Source organism: Etheostoma spectabile, chromosome 1 (assembly GCF_008692095.1).
Source record: "Etheostoma spectabile isolate EspeVRDwgs_2016 chromosome 1, UIUC_Espe_1.0, whole genome shotgun sequence".
In the NCBI taxonomy this organism is placed as follows: domain Eukaryota; kingdom Metazoa; phylum Chordata; class Actinopteri; order Perciformes; family Percidae; genus Etheostoma; species Etheostoma spectabile.
The window spans coordinates 6,549,907-6,566,282 of NC_045733.1; the positions used below are offsets into that span (position 1 = coordinate 6,549,907).

A 16,376-nucleotide genomic window follows, 5' to 3' on the forward strand; every position below is an offset into this window, starting at 1 on the left:
ACACGTTATCCATCTACATAGTCCAAAAAAATTGCAAAATCCCTTATAAAATGTTGACACAAAACAGTACGAAATAAATATTTTGTCTTCTCTCTCACAAAGTAAACTAAGTACCATTAACACTGGACCCCTGAGGCGTTATATCATTTTACACCCTCTTTAAAACTCTTTTTACAACAGGCTTGTCACAGCCATGTATACACAGAAGAAAACATCTGCGCTTGCCTACCACACACACACACACACACACACACACACACACACAACACACACACACACACACACACACACACACATACACACACACACACATCTGCACACTGCATGTTCACCAACTCCCTTATGCTGAATGCATAATATATGTAATGAAATAATGTTTCCAGTGGGGATGGTTGTGGCTGGGGGATGGAGATGTGAAGTGAATATCAATGTGGCTCCCCCCAGACTCCTTGGTTCAATTGCTGTGATAGTGGGGGGTAAATGAATATGTGGGAGTGGGAGAAGCTTTATCCCTTTGCCCAAAGCTACTATGAAGAGTCCACACAGATAGAGGAGGGGGTTCTTCACTGGCCCACTCAGTCATTATCAACTTAAGATTTATGCATTCTAACTGATGGTGTGTCCTTTGTTGTCCCCTTCCTCCCATGTCCAAGCTGTTGCTGAATCGTTGAATTCTGTCCTCTGTTCTAAAGAGCAACTACTGGCTCCTAACTGCAAATGCTGACTGTGTACAATATTTTTAATTAAAAAGAAAATTTAAAGCATGATGCATTTGTGGCATGTAGACAGATGCAAAAGCCAGTGACATACAGTAGAATATACCCTTCAGATAGTGGCTAGTCCTACTATACCACAGACACTAGCTACAAGAGTTCAAGCTGCTCTGAACCACAGCTTCTCCAGGAAATCTCAATGAAAATCAACGGAGAGACAAATTACATTTCCCCCTGTGTCTCACCTTGACTGACTCAAGTGAGCTCATCTGTTCCATCTTGTCAGAGTGGAGATGCTGTGTCTCTGTCAGCCGGTGCTTTGATGTTTTAAACATTACCATTAATAATGTTTTCAGCATCAACATTAATTGCTTTGCTACTGTGTCCTGCTCGATTCATCCTAAGCTGAATCATGCATAAATCAAAACTAACTACCTTTGTCTTGAAATTTTGAGGTCAGGATTTTCGGATGAGACCAAACTTGAGTGTGGCCAAGTAGAGAGAAAGAGTGTGTGTGTGTGTGTGTGTGCGCGTGTGTGTGTGTGTGAACATATGTTGCACAAAGAAATACAGTGCAAACATTTATGTGTGAGTTTGTGTGAAGAGTGTTGAAGTTTAGGGTGCTTTTTCATGACTCCCATTTTAGTCTAATGATGAAAATTGAGCAAAAGATGCTGCATAATCTAGAATGCATGAATTTTTGCCCACATAACTGGAATGCCATTCAGACATGGTGACACTCTCTTTTTTTCTTTATTTTGTAAAAGTTGAAATATTGGAGCTGTCACTGAGTTAGCTTTGGGATGTCGTTCATTGCAGGATGTGGTAACTTTTGAATTAGTTTGGATCAGACGCTAGAGAAGTATTTTTGTGACTTCCAGATGTTCTGTTATCTATAATTCCCAGCTGTGTTCTGAGAGGTTAAATGAGCTGGAAAGTTTCTGTCCAAGTTCTGTTATACTCATCAAACTCAGGGAAATGTAATTAGTGCCTTTTTTGAGATCACATAGCCTAGCAACTAACTCCTAAATAAACAATAAAAAACATTGCCTTCCTTTTTCATTTAGCCACACCTCTTATCTGCCAAGCACCTCCTATTGAGTGGCTTTGGCCCTACCCAGTCTATGGGGCCCCGCAATGTGAAGACAGGGTGAGGAATGTGTGAAGCACCCAAGGAAACATGAACTGCGATTTTCCCACAAGTATGAAAAAAACAGAGGCCATGGCTGTGGAATCTTTCTGACGCAATCAGCTAGTGGGATGGCTGCTGTACAGTTGGGATTTGGACAGGGGCTCAGGTCAGGGTGTTGTTAAAGCTGTAGTCTTAGGAGTTAAAGATCTAAGCTGGACCTCGGTGGGTTAGGAATCTGCTGACAAGGGTAAAACCTGATGAGCAAAACTGGATGGAAAGATAGCAGGAGCTGCTGGATCACCCCATTTGGGAGCACTCTATAGTTCCTACTATTTCATTTTTAACAGGCATCTGTGGGGCAGCCTATTAATTGTTTGTTGGCCAAACCATCATTAAAAAAGCAGACAGTAGGGTGGCTTTTACAGTGATATCAGAGGGAGCAGAGAGCTGAAACAGGAGAGAAGCATCACTGAAGAGGCCCCAAGAGGCCCTGCGAGATTCCCAGATGATTACCACGCTACCGTTGCCTCTGTAATTCTTCAAACATTAAGACACACGGTTGAAAGAAATTCCCAAACACAAAAACAGAGCAAACTTCAATGAGTGACTCTCTTTCTTTCCTGATCTAATTATCGCTGCCCCCATAATCGCTGTTATATTCATCATAGTGCTCAGTATTTATAGGGTCTGTTTTCATCATAGTAATAATGTCACTCTGGAATTCCCAGGCAGAGCTAAAGAGAAAGAGGCATACATCATAGAGTATATAGAGGAAGCAGCTGGATATAGGGAGGGCTGCTTCTTGCATCCAGATATCATTTGATGTTACGGAGGCCACAACAACAGGACTTCTCCACTCCCTCCTTGCAAATGCCCCCTTGTTTTGTCTGGACTTTCCCCTGCTTCTCCACTGTGGAGACTCCAGATGAACTGGGTTCAGCTCGGCGCTTACCTCTGATCCTTGACTGGGTCCAGAAGCTGCTGCAGAGCGGGCCTCACTTTCATAGGATCTTTGGAATTTGGAAACCTCACATTAGGCAATTTACTGTATGAACAATCTTTCTTTCTTTTTTATTTGGCTTTTTACTGTATAAACAGTCTTTCTTTCTTTATTTCTTTCTTTCTTTCTTAATTGTCTTTTTACTTTATTAACAGCATTTCATTCTTTCTGTTTGTCTTTCTGTCTTTCCACCTCTACACCACACAGCTCTTCACGTCTGCATCCAGCTTACTCTGCTCTCCTGTTCCCTCTCTCAACTCTCCATCTCTCCCTGCCCCCCTCCACCGCCAACCCACCCCTATTCTAAGGAAGCCCACTGCCTCCTATTCTCTGCCCCCACAATGTTGCTCCCAGTATTTGGGTATATATTTAACACCCACATGTGAGGCCTGGTGAAAGTGCCTGGGGAATGGAAAAGAAAACAAGCATGCCCTCTCTCCCGGCCCTTTAGTGCTAGTCTGCTATAAATACCTCCGGGTGGCGCGCCAGTTCCAGCACCAGTGGCATGGGAACCTCTCTCCCTCCTCTTGGCCATTGCTTGGCCACTCAAGTCCAGTCTGGGAAGGCTTTAGCCGACAGGCTGGCCTAAAGGGTGGGTGCATGGGTAGGTGTGTGCAATGTGGGTGGTGTAGGAAAAAAGTATGGAGGACTGTGTATGGAAGTGGTGGTCTTTCTGTGTGTTTTGTCTGTGTCTCTGAGGAGCATCCCTGTGTTGGCACCCTTTATGTCATCTCCCTTTTCAAAAGACTTCATGTATACTGCATTTATGCTGTTTGCCTTATGAAGATTGTATGAATATGTGCTTTTCAAACTGTTAAAAAAGAGATCCTCTTTTCTTCACTGCGATGAAGCGTTTGTTATGTTACTCCCCCAAAAATTGATTTAGACTTTTCAAAGGTTTGTTCTTCACAGTGCTGTCTCCCTGTGTCGATGCACGACAGGCTCAGCTCATATTTTCAGAATTTGAGGTAATAGTTTTAAACTGACAGACTAAACATCTCTCTCCCTGGCTGTTCCACTTCTACAGAGTAAATAGTTTCATTTGCACAGACATACGCACACACGCACACACGCAGGAAGGCAGGCAGGCAGGCAGGCAGGCAGGCAGGCAGGCAGACAGGCAGACAGACAGGCAGGCAGACAGACAGGCAGGCAGGCGCGCACACACACACGCACACACACACAACTGGGTGACTGACTTATTCTGATGATTATTTTTGGTTTGTGGGGGTTCAGAATATTTTTTTGGGGTTGTAAGTTAAAAGATATTAGGACTTAGGACACTTTTTTACCTTTTCTGCCTCTGCTCATTTGAAAATGATTTGTACAGTAGATGCAAGGCAGGACATTGTTAGGGCAGTTTTATGGATTTAGTTATCAATAAATATCACTATGGATTTTTGTGAATAGATTGTGTCAGCTAAAAAAAGACATACTCTACATCAAAGCTTTTTTTTAGTCATTTAACATACTGAGTCTACAGATTAAATGTCTCTGTTGTTCCTTTTCCCCCTCACACCTCTTTGCATTCTCCCCATGTCTCTTTTTCTCTCCCTCTCCTTTCCTCTCTCCCACCCCTACAAGGCTCACTTGTTATTTTTTTGTACAAGGTCCTGTAATTAAGTTTGACATAAGCACAGGGATTAAATATGCGGTTGAGGAGGGAGAGAAAGGAGCTCTGTTACAATCTCAAGGCCAGCTGTAAAATGGAACCAGATTGCGACACTTGGAGTTTAAAAGTTTGGGAAAGATGCCGAGACTGGAACTCTGCTCTACCGACAGCGAGATCTGAGTCTTTCTCCAGCTTTAGAGCAGCCATAAGTGTCTCCAGCAAAAAAGTTAATATTAAAACTTCTTAGGCAGAAGACTAACACTTAGTCCGACACAATAATGATTTCTTTTTCAGCTAAGAGACTGGAAACTCCTCCAACCAAATATTAACCATTGTCTGTCCAACCAGATGACTGAAAACCTTACCGCAGCCAAAATCTCTGCTGCCAAAATGCAAACTTGTTAACTGCACATTTACAATCTATGAGAATAATTGTTTTCAAAGACAACTATCGGTAATTTGTCTGCCAGTTTATACGTAGTTATCTAACCTGATTCAAATCTGCTGGCAACTTCAGAACAGAAGTAAGAAGCATGGTTTTTAAACATATTTACAGGTAACCAAACTAATCTTTTAAGTAAAGACAAAAAGAGCACTCACACCCATAACGTCCTACTGATGTTAAGAATGGTAACTATAAACCATAGCATGCAGCAGGCTATCACTCAATCACTGACTACCAAATATAGAAATATAGGCTAAGATCAGCCCCCAGTGCACCGAGCGTGTCGATAGGATTTTCTTCTGTTCCGAACTCTGAGAGGTCTCACATGGAACTTTGCATTCTTAAATAACTCTGGCAAAATGCTTTAATCTTAATGAGTCTGAACAGCAAATCTCTCATCTGCAGCAAAAAGGATTAGGAATGCAGAAAAAAAGACTGCCGTTCCACTTTGATGAATTGTGTTTAGAAAATCCCTGGGCATGAAGTTTCCCCAATGAACAAAGCGTTAGGCGAGAACGGATGCTTTTAAACAACACAACTTATCTGAGAAAAACAGAACATGCATTTAAGTGGAAATACAAAAGCAGAGCTGATTCGACTCCTCTGCAAATGATAAAAGTGACTAACTCGTTTCCTCAATCCACTTAGCTACTTCTTTTAGAATCAAACCTGGAGTAGCTTTGCACAAATTACGTGCATTGTGTTTTCAGTGCTTCATCAGTGGCTTGTTTATTTATTCTGCATGATGCGTTCTGCCATTGTTAAGCATAAATAAATGAATCCATAATTTTGCCTCTTGGTAGAAGCTCTTGAAATGGGTGATGCAGTGATGAAGAAGGGAGTTGATGAACAGAGACAGTTCACTGCCAAGAAATTTTGCTTCCAAAACAACAGAAACTCTGCTGCTTCGAGTGTAGCTTTTCTCATCGCTTAAAGAAGACCTTTTTTTTATTTACCAAGTGTGGAAATGTATTTAGTTAAGTATGCTATTATGCAGAGGTGTTTATTTGTATTTGCTTAATACATTATTGATAATATGTTAATGTAATCCAGATCATAGCAGTTCAGCATTTACTTGATTAATTATTACTCTGTGCTGTAATTTCCCCAAACAGTCTCTCTGAGTGGTAGGGGTTAGAACAGTAAGCCTCTGGCTAGTTCAGACTGCTCAAACTACAAAGAGCGTTACTGCACTGGGACCTGCTCTTGGTTCTCCCTTTCCAACCCCCCACCTGCCTCCCCAAATGCTCCCAGGCCTTAAGAAAACTACTCTGGCTCAATCTTCACTGTATTTATTTTACCTTTCTTTCCAAATCAGCGCTCCTCTTTGTTTCCTGTAATGGACGTAAAGAGGAGGAATATTGCTGAAGCAGGCCAGACATACGATCCATATTAATGAGAAAACACGGTTGAGCCAGATATGCAACCTCCTGAAATAAATGAGAACATCACCAGGGTGTGATTTTTTAATAAACAAACATAATTTTCTTCCTGCTCAGCACAAGTGTCTGTGTTGCAAAGACATCAATGTTGTGTGTGGGTAGAGTAGTGAGAAATATTGCCAAGCACTTGACCTATATTGATCCCCCAGTAGGATGTATACCCACTCCACTATGTTGAGCCTAAACATCTGGTCACCAGAGTGCTCCTTTGAATGACAGATAACATCTGGGAAGTCTGCTGCTATCACAGGAAACAATGTTCCTATCTCCCCCTCCCCGCCCCTCTATCTCTCTTCACTCTCTCCCCCTTGTCCCTCTTTCCCCATGTCCTGATCATAAGCACATCCCTCTCATTGATTTCCCATTAACCCCTTCTAGACTGTGAGTATCTGCCCACCCAGACACACAGCCACTAATAGCCATAGTGATGCCATAATGGCATCACTATGGGTGCCAGTTCTCATCAGTCTGACCAGGTCTGCAGCCTGGTCCAGTTCATCTCCAACTGTCTGCTGCATTCTCTTCCTGTGTTTCTTTTTGGCTCTCCACTGTATTTTTAGTACTTCCGTCCTTCCCTTCTCCCTAACTTTGTTTCTTTATTTCTTTATCTCACTCTTTCCCTCTTTTACTTCCCTCTTTAACATTCTTGTCTTCATTATTCTCTGTGAACCTCATCTTCCTCTTTCTCTCAGCTCCCTGTTACTGTAATATTCACCTGGCATTTAGCATCAGGTCATACATATAGAACCACTGTACAGTATTACTTTCACAATACCGTGATGATACGTGTGTGTGTGTGTGTGTGTGTGTGTACGTCTGTACGTGTGTACGTGTGTGTGTCGATATCTTACTATTTGAGCTTGCAGGTATTTGCAGAATCTGAGATGAACTGTGTTCTACAAATTTAGTTACATCAAAATAGCAGTGCAACTTTAGCTTCAATTACTATGAACACAGATTAACTTTTGAAAAGTAATCGCCAGTGCTATTACAAGAAAATATTAAACTTGTTTCTGTGTGTGGGTGGCTGTGTTAATGTGTGCATATGTGTAGATTTCTATTATTTTCATGTTGAACAGACTGTGTGTTAAAATATATACTTACATAAAAGGATGCCATCATATCTGTTTCGCTATGTCTTTCCTCCCTCACTTTGGCAACTGCTTTGGTGGCAGAGATAAACTAAACGTGTTTTTGTTAGGTTGTGTTTGTGAGCCACAATAGAGGCAAGTTAGAAAAAGCCCTTCATTTAAGCATGGCGTGCCTCCATCAGTCCTAGTCTCTGATGTACAAAGAGCCCAGAGGAAGGAGCTTCACAGCTGTTTGTAAACTATGAGAACAGGAAAGGTCAACAAAGTAATGCAGTGCGTTTTTTGTAACGCATTTTCATCTCTCTCTGTTCCATAGTGAGACAGGGCTGCACCCTGCCTCAGTAGTACTGGTGCATTTAAATTACTGTTCTTGCCTGCAGAATAATGGTGAAAGCATAACCCCATTGTATTCTTTGATAAACTCTGGAAAAGAAATGGTATAAGCTGAGGAAGAGGCGCGGTTTAAGGGCACAATTGCCTTGCAAATTTACCATGGCAAAGTTTTTCAGAGAAAGAGAGAGAGAAAGAGGGGAGAAGAAGGGTATATGTTGAATCGAGGGTTGTGGGAGAAAGACAAGGAAGAGGGAGATGGAGAATCCAGCATGTGGGTCCCTGTGTTGCAGGGACATGTGTTATCTCTGGGTGCAGAGGTCTTTGTTTGCAGGGCAGAGAGGTAAAGATTTCCTCTCCATGTCAGCGTCTTTCTTTAGGGCTCAGCACAGCGGGGACAATAGCAAACTAATCCACTACTGAATCAGGATTAATATTCAAGCTGCAAATATTAATTCACAGCCAAAAGGAGGAAATGCAGAATATGTCAAAAATGCTCAAACAAATAAAGAACAAAAAAGCCCAGGATCCTTGACCAAAAATTCCATCCCGAGTCTTTCACATGAGTGCATTATTTTTACGGGGTCCTACAGTCTCGTCTCAGCATTCTGTTTGATTTCTGTATTAATCTTCATAATGATTATCTATAGAAGAGCGAGAGCTGGGGGAAGCCAAAGAGCTGTGTGTTGTTTTTGGCTATTCTCCTCACTAAGCTCTGGATTTAAGATCTGGATTTGAATATTTATGATAGAAAATAATAGAGGTTATAAAAATAAGTCCCTGCAGAGCTGGGCTGTAAGTTATAGGGGTAAGCAATGCCTCCAACATCAAAGAAGCCTGGAGTTGGCCAGTAGTTTGATGCCTGTAAAAGCCTACAGCTCTTCAGCCTGGCCCAGCAGAAGGTGTGGTTCTTCTGAACACATATGATCCAAAAGTGTCACTCACTATCAGATTGGTCACGAGTTCCCAAAATTTTGTAAAACTTAAGCTATTTAGTTCAATTAAGTTTTGTCTCCTCAAAAACAAGAGAAAATAAATCTGCCATCAGGGTGAGATCGTTTGACTTGTTTCAAATATAGTTGCACTTGTTTTGAGATTGAATCAAGTGACAGTATTTGTAACTGACAGGTGGATTACTCCTCTAGTTTCAACATCATGTCATTTGATCCAAGTAAATGTTTTAAGTATGCTGGTTTGCATTTGAAACAAGTGACACTTTGCCTCCTGTTTGACAGCTTTTTATTTTTCATACAATACTTAGATGTTAAGATGTATGACGATGATATTTTGGAGAACTTTGGAAATGAAATGCTCTTTCTGCTGTTCTCCTCTTGAGTGTCTCAGTAGTGGGGCAGAGCGACCTGTCCCAACAACATGAGGAGTTAACATGGGCTTTCAGGGGCCAAGCCTGACGGTGTTGTGTGAAACATAAAATGTTTGATACACACTGACTGTTTTCTAGTTACACGGTACTAATAATCCGTAGCTGTCGAATTTGTTTTATAATAAACTGAGGCGTTTGATATTTCACCTACCAGTCTCAAGTAGTTTTTGTGTCCTACATGAGAAAGAAAAAAAGGAAATAGAACAACGTTTTCATACTGGATTAGTACTTTATTATTGTCCAACAAGCATGCATGTGCTTTCACAACACACCGCTTTCAGCACACACACACACACACACACACACACACACACACACACACACACACACACACACACAACACATATATACACGCACAACCACATAATCTCACACTAGGGGGTAGAGGCCTGTTGTATACTGAAAAACCATTGTGATTTTCAAAGGGGCTTCACAGAGGCTCTAACCATTGATAAGGTCTAATGTGATGAGGGATTGTAAACTTCATCTTTTATACATGGCAACATAATGTGAAAGGTCAGCTTATCTTAATCCTCAAATCTGCAGCATCCAGGCCTGTGGCCCATTTCATGAAGTTAAAGAAATAATCTTAGAGTCCATTCTGAAGACGGTCCTTATTATCTTCTCTGCAAGGTCCAATCAGAAGATATCATTAGAGTGTACTATGAATGCACTGTAAGGAATGATTATTTCTCTTTTCTAATCGGCCCCAATCATATCACAGAATCAGCTGGACTGTGTGCTCATGGTGAGAAGCTTTATTATGTCCAGTGATTAATCATCAAGCACTGCCCTTATCCCTCTTAGACACACAGCACACTGCTGGCCTGGTTCACGGAGGATAGAATGGGAAATATCACCTTCATCAGCACTGTGCTTGCCTGATTTTCCATACTCTTCAGTTCACCCTCACCATTAGCCATATACAGTCAAATGCTGTAGTGTATGATCATCTCAAGGATATGAACGGTGTTTTAAGACCAGTTATTCACTCAGGCTCCATGTAGAGGCTAATCAGTGCTGGGTTATAAAGAAGCACACCATTATGTTGTTTTTTCTTGCATCTTTAAACATGCCTTACCATCCTTATATTGCTTACTCTGGATTTTTGTTTGTTACCCTGTTGATCTGTTTCAATCTGCTCTCTTCCACTACTACAAACAGAAATGTCTTATTGATTTAAAAAGTAGGTTACAATGTGTACTTAAATTCCAAACAAATTGAGGACAGATTATATATACAGCCGTGAAGTGGAAGTTGCTACCATATTTTGTGAATTACCGCAGGTCCAAAAGGTTATTGTCTCAAGACCAAGTTTAGGCAATTTGTTGTTTAGGAATCCTTTGTTCTCAACTGAAAGTGTGTCAAATGTAGACAGATTGTAAAATATTTATTCCTTGACTGCAGATCATATTAGTCTTATTGTTTGTTTCGTTTTGTATTCCAACCCTAATTTGCCAGGGGTACAGTTTCTCAGGAAGTCTAACAAACACACAAACTTTAACAAAGGTAGACCCTATCCTGTAGCCTTAATTAGAAAGAAATTGTAAACAGACGCACGCCTTTCTTTTACGGATTATCCATACTTTATGACTGAATGTTTGAAGTTATGAGGGATTCTGAATCAGCACTACTCGAGTGGTGCTCTTATAGGACATTGTTGTCTTCAATTATTTTCAGTTATATTCCCGTCTGTAAGAGGCAGGGGATCATTTATTATTTAAAGATGCAATCGTTGCTGTTTATCTGGGATTTTTAAAACCGGGTTATCTTTTCGCGTAGTTTTTTTTTTGATTAAAGGAACAAAGTGTAATAAAGTGCAGTTTCAAACAGATGCTTGTCTCTCTAGCGCGAGAGCTCATCTGCTATTATTGTGATTTAATATGAACGGTGCCAAGCAGCTGCCGAGAGATGAGATCTAACGAGCATCGGGATGCTTTAGTATGTACATAAAGGGTCTCGCACAGACACAAGCTGGTGTAGACACACACACACATACACACACACACACACACACACACACACGCACACACAAATACACATTTAGTCACAGACTAACAATCATAGATGTCTTTATCCATATGTTGTAGCAAGAGGATTGTCAGACTCGTAGCCAATTGTTTTGCAGCTGGATTAATGGATTTTCTTGGGAATAAGTAATGATGATTTGAACAAATACGGATCAGTATCTTATTCCTTTAACCTAACCATCTTGAGAGCAAAACATTACTATACTGCAATTGGTTAATATATCTTGCTACAACATCCTCTATTTCATTAGTCAATAAAATGGTCGTACACAGAGCTTCATCCCCCAAGTGCACCCTAAAAATAGAATTTTTTTCCAAGTTGGAAAAGCAGTCGTAGTTCCAGTCCTACTACTACATGTTCCTGTTCTTACACATATTGTTTTTTAAACCCCAAAGCCCCACAACTCTTGTGTTGTGTCCCTCTTATGGTCACTAGTATCCACTTGCCCCACCATCACTCTTGTTACTTCCAATACTTAACTTTACACTGAAGCTTTTGCCCCTGAGACCCTAGTGTTGGGAGATTAGTCCAACCTCAACTGAAGTAGACAAACTGCAATCAATACCTGATATAAGCAGTCCGCCAGGGTCAGGCGACCTTGCTGTATGGCACCCACGGCAACTCTAGTAAAGTCCTTATAAATTCTGGGTGACTGACCCCTGACGACCTGGGCAGATAAGGTCAGTCTGGCCAGACTGACTTAGAGCCAAGAGGCCAGTGTCCAGTCAGTCTGGCTGTCCTATAATGAAGTGGTCAGTATTGCCTTTCTGTCACTCAGCAATTACTGGGAGAGATATGGAGCCATAGATAGGTGCTGAATGCACAGGGAGGCAGCGGCCACAAAATTACATTCACAAGGCAAAGGACCGGTAAAGTGACATGTAAACTACTCTAATATGGACTGGTAATGACTGGGAGTAAGATGGATTGAAAGGAGTCTGACAACTTTAGTGGGACTGCAATACTGTACATGTATGCATGCGGGCACAGGAGACACTACTGTAAAGCTTATGGTTAATAGCTGTTTTTTAAACTCTGATGATTTGCTGCAAGAATAAACAGTTATGGAGTATAACATTATTGTATGTCTCCTTCACTGGAAGCAGCGTTACGTTATGCTTAAAATGCTACTTCAGATATCTTTCAAATTATTCAGTTATTGTATTTGCAGATTAATTTAAATGTACTGTAGAAAAAAATGGACATCAATAATTATGGAAGAAGATGATGATCCTAGATAATCATTCTAGAGAGAGTGGCTGATAGAACGTGTCCCATATGTATTAAAGGGGCTGTACTCGATGTTCAGGAGGACAAAGGGATGAGACTGCTTCCACAAGGTTTTCAGAGACCGTTCCCCAATATGTCAAATACGCATGCTTTGCCACAGTGCACAACGCACTCAGATGCATTAACATGCGCACACAGCCAGACCGGCCATCAAAACAAAGAACACAGAAGCCCAGCTTGCAACACACAGAGGGAGTGTGACTTCTTTCTCTGCCCAGGACGCCATTACTCCAACAAATCTCTACATAGAAATATTTGTTTACTGCTATATTAATGAGAAAAGACCAGATTAAAAGACAAACGGACAGACATCAAGGCAGAGGTCATGCAGCCTGCCCAATTAGAGGCATGCATATGTCAAAGAGTTTCTCCCATGGCCTGTTGTACTCCCAGACACAGGTCAGGAGCTAGGGAATCCCCAAAGCCATCCAGCTGCTGCCATCAGAGACTCTGTATTCTTCTGTCTGCTAACTATTTAGTTGTCAGTGATTTGGTTAAGTGGAATTGACTTTTATCTGCGGTGTGCTGTGGGGCTGCCACTGGCAATTCAGAATCCCCCTTTCCTCAGCTCCTGTCTTAGCCTGGTGTCACATCCAGCACATTGCTATTGGCAGCTGAGCCAGGCCTAATCAATAGCCCAGGTCAGGGATGGCCCGCGGCTCTGCTGTGGGTGGGCTATTGATCCGACACACACACTCCCACAGGTCGCTCTGACAAACTGGGAAGTCGTGGCCTCGGACGGAGTGGGAGAGAGAAAGAGGAAGAGAGATGACAAATTAACAGCGGTGCTTTCTGTCTGCTGTAACTGCTGACAAAAAACTGTCATGGAAATTAAATTATTTATGGATTAGCACAGAATGTTCTGCATATACTCTTTATTTAAGATAAAAAGGATCATTATTCAAGTTGATATTTCAAACAGATTCTAAAAAGCCGAGCACACATTGAAATCAGATCCAAGAGAAACAGATGCAAGTCTATCATAACCATTCAAGGCCTCTGTCTGTCTGTCTGTCTGCCTCTCCGCCTTTTCTTTCAGTCTGACTGTGTGGATCCTCTGTTGCCACTCTTTCAGACCTGTGACCAATGAGCAAGAGTCTAGTTATTTTTGTTGTAGTTTTAAATGTTGCTCCCCGAGCACCTCATCAGCACCACAATAAGAACTCTTGGGAACAATTAAACGTGGGCTTTAACTCAAGTCTAACCACAGAGGTAAAAATAATCGTACAATGTTTCCAAATGGAAGTGGCTTCAAATGAGCCATTCAGTTATCACAAACTGTCTGCCTCTCCTGCCTGTATTCCCTAACTAAATCTCGGTCGCTGTGCAACTATTGGAACATATGACAAGCATATTTACCCAGCTTCACAAACCAGGCCCATGTGGAATTCAAAGTCTTTTTTTTTCCATCGCTGGAATTGACAGTTGAATAAATATGTATTGTCTATGAGAGTTTGTTGTCATATACGGGAGATCCTCTGCAGAACAGGCAATTATATATGCCATTACAGGAATATGTCTTGTTCTGGTTACAGGGAAATTAAGTTTCTCCGGAAATCTTTCTCATTTCTCATTTTGAAAGTCTTCAGTGGTATGAGAAGAGAAATGACTCACAGCAGTACATTTGCCGATACATCCTGAAATCACAAAAGGCTTTTCTGCTTTAGTAGCATACAAATAATTATAGATTCATTTTGTTGGCTCTAAAAACAGCTTATTAATTCTTAAGTCTTAATGGTATCATATTACTGTGGTTTGCTTCTCCTGAAAGACATTTCAGGGATGAGGTACAGAAAATGCAGGTGGACTGATATGAAACTCTTTCTTTTGCTGTCATGATTTCTAACTGTGTTGATCATGTTTCTGACTGTTCTTCTTTCTTTGTTTCTTGTTTCAGTTGACGGTGTCATCCTGACATGTTCTCATTCTGACCCGGGAGTCCCTAAATCCCAAACCATATAGCTTTGGAAAACCCTGGAAATACCTGGAATTCTAGGAGTATATCACCAAAACCTCTTAAGGTGCCCAGGCACCGGATCATTAGCTTTACATTCTCCTTTATTATTATTTTATTTAAACAAAGAAAGACAAAAAAGAGACAAAAGTCTGAACATTAGCAGTAGCCTTTGCCATCCGCCATTGCTTCGACGAACCTGCTGTGACCGAGAGGGCGTGACCTTTCTGCCTGCAGACTTCAAACAGACACTTGAAAAGGAAACGCTGTCAGAGAGGCTTCCGCGTGGTGGCAACTCAGACCAAAAACCCCATCAGGTAAGGCTGTGAAGTGCCTCTTGCTCCTGCTGTCCAAGCCCTAAGCCCTTTAACTTCTTCGGGGCTTTGAAGCTAACTTGTCCTCAGCCTGTGCCCCCAACACAATTAGCCTACCTTTAGAGTTTTTGTAAAGGAAAGGCTGGCTGATAAATGCCCTGCTTTCATGCTCTGCTCGCCTGTTTGTTCCTCTCAGATTAGAGGCTCTGAATATGTTGAAGTTGATAGGTTTTTCCCTGGCCCCTTGCAGATTCTTCCAATGACCATAGCTAGAGCAAAATGTGCTCCAAACGTGACCCGACTTGGCATGCGTGACCAGGTGGAACACATACATGAGCACATTCTCCTTAGCTTCTGTATATGTCACACTGAATGGAAATGCAATTACATTATATTTAAATGTGCAAAGAAATACTGACTTTTTCACATTTTATTCATGGTTTCACACAATGACACATTTACAGTATACACTATACATTATTATTTCTAGTCTACTATAACACTTATCAGTACTGCTGTTAGTGATGGGATGCGTGAATGTTCCAAGATGTGGGTGTTCTTTAATTTGCTAAGGAGAAAAAAGGTATTTTCTCGTTGATGAAATGTCATCGCTGTTTGTGTGTGCATTTACAGATGTATGTTATGTTTTGTATTGCGTGTGTGGTGTGTATAACAATCGATAAACAGTATGTGTTTGAGCCTTGTATTGGAAATGTGCAAAAATGGCACATTTCTGATGCATACATGCACTTTTGGGCATAGAACCTGGTTGTGAAATGAGTATTTGCATTCAGAGTGGCTTTGAAATTGATTTTGCTTAGTGTCACTCTTCTAGTTTTATTAGGGTCTGGTTTCCCAGTTGTTTTGTAGAAAACTTACAACACACGTCCAGTCAGTGATTGAGATTTGATCCCAGGTTATCTGGACTATATAAAATTATTCTGCTTGATCAGGGAATCTGTGTGATTACATTTTTCTCAGGCAATGAGTTGGAATCAAATAGCACCTGATATAAGGATATTGAGATTAAGCATTGTACCTTTGTGGCAAAGCATTTTGCCTCCATCATACAAAAAGGTTAAACTGGTAACCTTAGCTCCTTAGCTACAGAGACTAAAAATAGGCCTAATTAAAATTAAAACAATAAAACAATTTTATGAATATGTATTAGTGGAAATTGATGAAAGCAAAAAGCAACATGAAATGCCAAGTATGATGAGTTAAGTTAAGGATCTAAAGATAAAGATTGTTTGAAAAGTTCAAAGTTATTTTATAAAATTTGGGTCACTGAAAGTTTGTACACAGCAGCAAGTCATTGTTTTTAAAATGAGAATAAAAGAAGAGAAAATAAATAGATGAACAACCATTTATTTTTTTCTCCTGCAGCTTAAAAGATTATTTTTAGTAAGGGAAAAACATAAAACCCTTGAAAGCGAAAGAAACAATATTTATCGTGGCTGAGCTAATTAAGGACGTGATCTGAAATGTATTTTCTATAAAGTCTGATTTAGGACCCAAAGGGTCAGCTGCCTCACAATAGGACAATGATAATGCATCAGGAGTCAGGAGTGGAGAGGGCTCCAGTCTGGAGGAAAGCAGCTCCCCTCCCTGGCCTGTGTACTGATGGAGCTGCACTCC

At 41.0% G+C, this 16,376-nt stretch overlaps 1 long non-coding RNA gene across 1 annotated transcript in view; it reads left to right on the forward strand.

The window, feature by feature from the left end:
• LOC116692543 (uncharacterized) overlaps nucleotides 1–14,736 on the forward strand; it is a 40,558-nt gene extending 25,822 nt beyond the window's left edge. The window contains exon 3 of the long non-coding RNA XR_004332727.1: nucleotides 14,368–14,736. This is a non-coding gene — a long non-coding RNA (uncharacterized LOC116692543). The remainder of the gene's footprint in view (nucleotides 1–14,367) is intronic.
• Nucleotides 14,737–16,376: the final 1,640 nt, after the last annotated feature.